The sequence below is a fragment of the Triticum dicoccoides genome, chromosome 5A (genome assembly GCF_002162155.2).
Source record: "Triticum dicoccoides isolate Atlit2015 ecotype Zavitan chromosome 5A, WEW_v2.0, whole genome shotgun sequence".
Taxonomy (NCBI): domain Eukaryota; kingdom Viridiplantae; phylum Streptophyta; class Magnoliopsida; order Poales; family Poaceae; genus Triticum; species Triticum dicoccoides.
In genome coordinates, this window is record NC_041388.1 from 75,238,258 (window position 1) to 75,247,649 (window position 9,392).

Genomic DNA, 9,392 nt, shown 5'->3' on the forward strand with positions numbered 1-9,392 from the left:
GCCCGCCCACCACCCACTTCGTAGCCATAGTCTATGATTTAACCGACATGCTCGACTTCGACTTCGAAGACATCGACGGTATGGACGAGGATGTAGGAGACGAACATGAACCAACGCCTATAGGGCACTGGAAAGCCAGCTCGTCATATGACATATACATGGTGGATACACCCAAAGAAGGTAATGGCGACGAGATAGCGGAGGATGACCCCTCCAAGAAGCAACCCAAGTGCCGACCTCAGCAGCGCCACTCTAAGTCCCGCCAAAGCAAAAGTGGTGATACTAGCACATGAGATAATAACACTCCGGATAGTGCCGAAGAAAACAACAATCCCCTCCAGCTAGATTTAGAGCAGGAGGATGGAGGAGCCATCCCTCCTGAGAGAGCGGCAGACGGAGAGGAGAAGGATGGCAATTAAATGCCCCCCTCCGAAGACGAGGCAAGCCTCGGCGACGATGAATTCGCCATACCAGAGGTTCCCGTCGAACAAGAGCGCTTCAAGCGCCGGCTTATGGCCACGGCAAATAGCTTGAAGAAAAAGCAGCAGCAGCTTCAAGCTGATCAAGATCTGCTAGCTGACAGATGGACTGAAGTCCTCGCGGCCGAGGAATATAAACTCGAGCGCCCCTCCAAGAATTACCCAAAGTGTAGGTTACTACCCCGACTGGAGGAAGAAGCGTATGATACGGCTGATCGGCCACCTCGTGGCCGCGATAGAGAGGCATTCCAGCCAAAAACTCAGCCACCACCCCGATGCCATTGAAATAAAAAGGCATGGGGAGATACGCCAGACCTGCGAGACATATTGGAGGACAAAGAAAAGCATGCAAGATCGATCTACGGATCACGAGGGCACACCACTCTGCGAGATGATAAATGTCACGCCGGATACAGTAAAAGCAAATCCGCCCAGGCCGAACACAGCAGGCAAGACCCATTCGAGCTGTGTCGCGATATAGCCCAATACAGAGGCGCCGCACACCCCTTATGCTTCACAGATGAAGTAATGGATCATCAATTCCCAGAAGGTTTCAAACCTGTAAATATTGAATCATACGACGGCACAACAGATCCCGCAGTATGGATCGAGGATTTCCTCCTCCACATCCACATGGCCCGCGGTGATGACTTACACGCCATCAAATACCTCCCACTAAAGCTCAAAGGACCAGCACGACATTGGCTTAACAGCTTGCCAGCGGACTCCATTACCTGTTGGGAAGATCTGGAAGCCGCATTCCTCGACAACTTTCAGGGCACTTATGTGCGACCACCAGACGCCGATGACTTGAGCCACATAATTCAGCAGCCAAAAGAGTCAGCCAGGTAATTCTGGACTCGGTTCCTTACAAAGAAAAATCAAATCATCGACTGTCCGGATGCAGAGGCCTTAGCGGCTTTCAAACACAACATCCGAGACGAATGGCTAGACCGGCACCTTGGTCGGGAAAAGCCGAAATCTATGGAACCTCTCACGACGCTCATGACCCGCTTTTGTGCGGGAGAAGATAGCTGGTTGGCTCACAGTAATAACATATCAAAGAACCATGGTACCTCGGATACCAAGGACGGCAATAGCAGGTCACGTCGCAACAAACATAAGCGCCGCATTAACAGCGAAAATACCGAGGATACGACAGTTAATGCCAGATTTAAAGGCTCTAAACCCGGTCAGCGGAAAAAGTCATTCAAACAAAGTACGCCGGGTCCGTCCAGCTTGGACCGTATACTCGATCGCTCGTGTCAAATACACGGCACCCCAGACAAGCCAGCCAATCACACCAACAGGGATTGTTGGGTGTTCAAGCAGGCCGGCAATTTAATTGCCGAAAACAAGGACAAGGGGCCGCATAGCGATGACGAGGAGGAGCCCCGGCAGCCACATACCGGAGGACAGAAGAGGTTTCCCCCGCAAGTGCGGATGGTGAACATGATATACGCAACCCACATCCCCAAGAGGGAGCGGAAGCGTGCGCTCGGGGACGTATATGCGTTGGAGCCAGTCGCCCCAAAGTTCAACCCTTGGTCCTCCTGTCTGATCACCTTCGATCGCAGGGACCACCCCACTAGTATCCTTCATGGCAGATTCGCCGCACTAGTCCTAGACCCAATCATTGACGGATTTCACCTCACTCGAGTCTTTATGGATGGCGGTAGCAGCCTGAACCTGCTCTATCAGGAAACAGTGCGCAAAATGGGTATAGACCCCTCAAGGATCAAACCCACAAAAATGACCTTGAAAGGCATCATTCCAGGTGTAGAGGCCCATTGCACAGGCTCAATTACACTAGAAGTGGTCTTCGGATCCCCGGATAACTTCCGAAGCAAAGAGTTAATCTTCGATATAGTCCCGTTCCGCAGTGGTTATCACGCGCTGCTCGGGCAAACCGCATTTGCTAGATTTAATACGGTACCGCATTATGCATACCTCAAGCTCAAGATGCCAGGACCTCGCGGAGTTATTACAGTCAATGGAAACACAGAGTGCTCTCTCCGAAGAGAGGAGCACACCGCGGCCCTCGCAGTAGAAGCGCAAAGCAGCCTCTCAAGGCAATCAACCAGTTCGGCGCTTCAAAGCCCGGACACCTTCAAGCGCGCTCAGAGCAATCGGCAAATAGACCGCCTGGCGCGATCTGAGCTCGCATAGAAATACGGTGGCCACCCCAATCCCATCCCAACGAGGAAACTCGTGCCACGCGTACATAATTACGCATTAAAAATACCATGGGCACAGGTGGGGAGGGGGCACAACTGCGGCACGCCCCAAGACGCGGCTTAAACCGCACTAGGGGCTTCTCGTTTGGTTATTTTTCTTTTTTTTGAGGACCTTAATCTCTGGAAACACTGTCCGGCAGCACTATTGCCGAACACATGATGCAGCAACCAAGGAGGCAGACAACTATGTCATACCACGGAATTCCCAGGTGGATTACAGTAACGAGCGAAATATTTGATTTAATATCATTGCTCAGCTTGCCCTTGGAAGGGACATAGTCCTACTCTTTGCCTATCACACTATCTGTATCACTCTGCTTTAATGCAATTTTTTGAATAAACAATGCATGGAATTACGACTATTATTGCATTCTTGTTATATATATCCATGTGTTCATTAATGACGCCTTGCAACCATACACTTTGGTACGGCCAATACACCAGGGGCTTACGTACCCCACAATACGTTGTGAAAAGTCCGAACACTTTCATAAGTGCGGCACCCCGAACTTATAGCATTATATGCACCAGCTCCGAATCATGTCTTTGGTCAAATGTTGGGTTTTCCCGGCTCCTATGTTTTGGTATTCCGCTCTATCGGCTAAGGTAGCTCTAGGAGAACTACTGTGATTGTGCCCCAGTTCTGCTGGGTTCAGCACCTTAGTAGAGAAAGGTAAAACTGACTGTCATGATAAGGCGAGAGACTGGTCGCTGTTCGGCGAGGTTTTCGAGTCCCTAAAGACTTATGCCGCTTAGAGCGAGGGGTCGGCCCTGTCTGGCTTAAAGGCGTGTATCGCGCCCCTAATTCAGCCTTCCGAATACCAGGCGCTTCGCTGAAATTTAAAATTATAGAATTCTATGGCTAAGTGAGAGTGATAAAGCATTATTAGTCTGGTTGCCTTGTTCGCTGTGCTGAGCACCTCCCTCGAAGGACCCAAACATGGGAACAAGAGTGCTCAGGTTTATCCCGAACACCCCAGCACTCATGGCATGGGGGCAGAAGCCGAGGACTAGCCATCTCTCGGATTGGATAAATAGCCAAACAGAAGGTAATATTTTAAATTCAAACAAGCGTTGCATAGCGCATATGAAACAAGTTATCATAAATATAGGATAAAACAAGCAAGTCTCACTCAAATATTGTATCTTTTTAACACTCGTCCGCTATGAGACGGGCACCCGGCAGAACACCCTCGTAGTACATCTTGGGGTGGCGGTGCTCCTTGCCCTCCGGCGGCCCTCCTTGATCAGCTTCATGGCGTCTAGCTTGACCCACTTCAATTTCACATGGGCGAAAGCCCGTCGTGCACCTTCAATGCAGACAGATTGCTTGACGACCTCCAGCTGCGGGCAGGCATCCATAAGCCGCCTCACCTTCGGAAGGGCGTCGCCAGGCCACAGCCGGACTATAAAGCTCTTCAGCTGGTCGCTCATTGGCACCGGGTGTTCGGCCTCAGCATACTGAGACCAGAACAGCTTCTCCGTTGAGCTTCCATCCTCGGCCTGGTAAAATTGTGCGGCATCGGACACGCTGCAAGGCAAATCTGCGAATGCTCCTGGAGAGCTCCGGATTCGGGTAAGTAATCGGTAATTTACTTTTACATGCTTGCTTTGCATATAGAAAGCCTTACCCGCCGCTATCTTATTCATCGCGTCGATCTCCTGGAGGGCCTTTTGGGCTTCGGCCTTGGCACTTTTTGCGCTCTCGAGGGTCGCGGCAAGCTCAGACTCCCGTGTCTTTGAGTCAAGCTCCAACGCCTCGTGCTTCGCCACGAGAGCCTGGAGCTCTTGCTGCACCTCGCCCACCCGAGCCTCATGCTTCTCTCGCTCGGTGCGCTCCTTGGCTTCTTTATCTTCGGCCTTGGTTAGCGCTTGCTTCAGGGTCACCACCTCTGTCGTGACCCTTAGCAAATATACGATGATCCTGTCATTTTGCAATCACGTCTTCTTTTATATATACATATCTATAGACAGTGTATTATTTACCCTTGTTCTCCTCGAGTTGCCTCTTGACAAGGCTGAGCTTTTTCCTGGACCCCTCGAGGTCCTGCTTCAGTACGACGACCTCCGCAGTCAGTGCGGCAGACACCAACAGCGAAGCCTGCATATGCATATTGACATACTTATATTAGACTCCTGCGATATTATTTGATCCTATGTTCGGCTTTTCTTTGTGAACACTGAACAAAGCATCAGGGGCTACTATCTATGCGGTAATATTTCTACTACATTTTAAAACACTTACCTTGAAGCCTGTTAGAAGGCTGGCACAGGCTTCAGTCAACCCGCTTTTGGCGGACTGAACCTTTTGGACCACCGCACTATTAACAGTACGGTGCTCCTCGTCGATGGAAGCGCTGCGAAGCGCCTCCAGCAGATTGTCCGGTGCCTCTGGATGGACAGCGGTCACCGGCACAGGCGTCTTGCCCCTCTTAGAAGGACGCCGCCTGCCGGAGCCTGGAATCGCTGGAGGTTCCGGCGCGGTGTTCGGCTGAGGGCCGAACTCGAAGCTCTCAGGGGCCCCGTCCCCTCGGCTCCCGGAGTCTGGAAGGTCGCCTTGAGGTGCCTCTGGGACTGTCTCCCCTCGATCCGGTGCCTCTTGAGACAGCACCTCGGCGTCGTTGGCAGGATGAGGGGAGGTGGCGGTCAGGACTGGATCGCTATCCATGTTTGACGAGCCTGGGGAGCCGTCCGATGATACATCGATACTGGCTCGTGGCGGCCTGCATAATTATGTTCGGCGTTAGGGAAAGCAGTGCGACAAAGGAATGCTATGAGTTACTCTGGTATCCGAATACTTACGATCTCCCTGCGGGCTTGGCCTTGGGCAACCACTCGTCTTCGCCTTCGTCAGCGGCGGTGGAACTGTCCGGAAGGAGAGTCCTTCCCTTCTTGGACACTTCGGCCCTCCCCAGTTGGAGCGGCCTTCCTTTTCTTCTCTCCCCCAGCCAGGGGGGGGAGCATCTTCTTCTTCTTCCTCGTCTTCGGGGGAGGAGTGCGCCGCAGAGTCATCGGACGGTGAGTCCGACGACGCCTGGCGTCGGGAACTCTTTTGGGTTCCCCTGGCCTTCTTGGTCTTCTCCGGCACTGTATAAGGGGCCAGAGTCAGCATGTTCGCCAGAAGAGCGTCTGCTGGGCCTTCGGGCAAGGGAGCTGGACAGTCAATCTGTCCGGCCGTCTCCTGCCAGTCCTGTCAAAGGTACGGGAGTTTAGATCCCGCATGGAGTCAATCTATAAAAACTAATTATCATGTGAAAGGTAAAGCAGCTTACCGCACTGGCTTGGCGCTTCCCGCTGAATCTCCAATCCCCAGTAATGGGAGGGGGGACCTCGGCGCTTCTTAACAGCACCCTCCAGGCATCTTCGTGAGTTGTGTCAAAGAGCCTGTTCAGAGTTCAGTGTTGTGCCGGGTCGAACTCCCACAAGTTGAACTCCCGCTGTTGGCACGGAAGGATCCGGCGGTGGAGCATGACCTGGACCATGTTGACAAGTTTGAGATTCTTGTTCACCATGTTTTTAATACATGTTTGGAGTCCGGTCAGCTCTCCCGAACTACCCCAGGACAGGCCCTTCTCTTTCCAGGAGGTGAGCCACGTGGGGATGCCAGATCGGAACTCGGGGGCCGCTGCCCAAGCAGGGTTGCGCAGCTCGGTGATTTAGAACCACCCTGATTGCCACCCCTTTATGGTTTCCACAAAGGAGCCCTCAAGCCATGTTACGTTGGGCATCTTGCCCACCATGGTGCCTCCGCACTCCGCCTGGCGGCCACCCACAACCTTCGGCTTGACGTTGAAGGTCTTCAACTATAAGCCGAAGTGGGGCTTGATGCGGAGGAAGACCTCGCACACGACGATAAACGCCGAGATGTTGAGGATGAAGTTCGAGGCCAGATCATGGAAATCCAGGCCGTAATAGAACATGATCCCCCGGACGAATGGGTGGAGAGGGAATCCCAGTTCGCGGAGGAAATGGGTGAGGAACACTATCCTCTCATGGGGCCTAGAGGTGGGGATGAGATGCCCCTCATCTAGGAGCTGGTGCGCGATGTCGTCGGGCAAGTATCCGGCTCTCCTCAGCTTCTTGATGTCTCCCTCCGTGATGGAGGAGACCATCCACCTGCCTCCCGCTCTGGACATGGTTGGAGAAGGTTGAGGTGGGAAGTGCGTACTTGGGCGCTAGAGCTCGAGTGTGCGGAAATGGATGAGCAAAGGAGGAAGAAGGCGTGGATAGAAAGGTGAATCCTTATCCCCTTATATGGGTGGACGAAACTAAGTGTCCCCACTTGCCTAATAAAACTCGCTTATCCCGCAAGCGCCGTAATCGATGGTGCGGTTGGGTTACCCATGCCCGTATTGATGAGAATCCCGTAATAAGGGGACACGATCTCTGCTTTGACAAGACGTGTCGAAAAACTGCCTCGCGTTATGTGTGGGGCTAGTTAAAGGAAACGGTTCGAATAATCACCGGGCCATGAGATAACGTCATGGTGCCAAAACAAGTCAGCAAATTAGATTTGCGAAAATATTATTCTCTCTACGGTGGTATGTGGAACTTATTTTGTAGGGTCGGACACTATCCTCATATTCAAATTCTTCTGTGATGTATTCGGAGAAGGAACCCCCCTTGCAATGCCGAAGACAATACTGCACACCGGACTCATCGACATTGAAGCTTGGTTCAGGGGCTATTGAGGGAGTCCTGGATTAGGGGGTCTCCGGACAGCCGGACTATCTCCATTGGCTGGACTGTTAGACTATGAAGATACAAGATTGAAGACTTCGTCTTGTGTCCAGATGGGACTCTACTTGGCGTGGAAGGAAAGCTAGGCAATACGAATATGGATATCTCTTCCTTTGCAACCGACCTTGTGTAACCCTAACCCTCTCCGGTGTCTATATAAACCGAAGGGTTTTAGTCCGTAGAAGACAACAACCACAACATACAATCAGACCATAGGCTAACTTCTAGGGTTTAGCCTCTCCGATCTCGTGGTAGATCTACTCTTGTACTACCCATATCATCAATATTAATCAAGAAGGACGTAGGGTTTTACCTCCATCAAGAGGGCCCGAACCTGGGTAAAACATTGTGTCCCCTGCCTCCTATTACCATCCGGCCTAGACGCACAGTTCGGGACTCCCTACCAGAGATCCGCCGGTTTTGACACCGACAGGAGGCTTTGTCAATGAGAATTGGAGAGGGCCACGACTTCATTGGACAAGATCGGTTAACTGTTGATTTTGACAAGTTTTTCCAGTTCTACAATCAAAAGGCACTCGAAAAATTATTAGTGGCTTGCTACCGTCAGTAAGTACTACTTTCTGTAATTAAGTCTCTATATATAGCTCAGCTCTTTCATTGCATGTATATATAATTATCCTCACTATATTATGCAGATTGAAGATCGCCATATGCAAAAAAGCACAAATCTATGATATTGGGTTCATTAACCCAAATGTCATACATGAATGGACGGTTAAAAAGAATATCACAGTAACCGAGGACAACTTGCTACAATCATTGCTCAAAAATCAAAGCGAAGATAAAATACTCTTTCCTTACAATTAATTTCAAGTGAGTGTTACTGGCTTGTGCATATTTGGTTTCCCTTATTACTCGAGGTTATAGTAATGTAACTGATAAGTTATGCATGCATGCGGAGCTTCCACTTTATTCTCCTAGAGATTAAGCTTGAGCCGTGAGTAGTAATTGTCTTAGACTCGAGACGAAAAGATACCGAGGACTATGCGGAGATTACTCGAATGCTCCATAAGTAAGTTCAATCGATCATTATCGTAACATATCAACAACTTTGTTCATTTCCCGATATTAAGTAATTATTTTTTTTGTCTGGCAGGGTTTGGAAAGACTTCACCACAATTTCTCTGGGACTGCCAACCGAGCTGTGATTTTTAAACACCCGAGCATAAGTACTACTACCTAGTTTCGCGCATCTCTCATTGATTCTAGCTAGTTTCATCAATACCATTTATCATGCTTGTTTATCAGTTTGATTGACCTCTATTTCTCGTAAAGTGCTTGTGGCAGGAAGCCGAGAATGATTTCTGTGGATACTACGCTTGCGAGTTCATCTATAATGCGACGACCTCTAATAAGCGGGGCTACTCTGAAAAACAATATGAAGTGCGTAAGAAAAAATATTCAAAATTTTATTTTATTGCCATCATTTGTGTTGAGTTTCATTCATACACATGTATTGACCCTCTTCTTCAATTTAGATCTGGCAGATGGGGGATGAACTCCTACCAGAAGATCGCATACGAGCAATTCAAGAGGAATTGGTGGGATTCTTCTTGACCACGTCATCAATCCAGCCGGAGAATACCATGTGGAAATTGACTTCAGATGTTAGGAATTGTAAGATATCTTACATTGTATGTATGTAGCTAGTAGCGTCGGATAGATATACGAAAAGTTGTTGTTCGACCAATCTTTCGAAGAAGGAGAGGTCGATCACTTGTCGCTGTATATGTTCATGGCGATCTTGTGTACTTAATGGTTCCTTCATTTCCTTACCAGCTAGCGTGTCGAGTTCTCTCTATACGTATAGTACCTACCGTCGACCAAGCACGGAGATAAGAGAGGTCACTTCTCTATATTAGTTAGCTAACACAATACATGAAACCCCTAAATTAACCCTCCAAAACCCCCACCC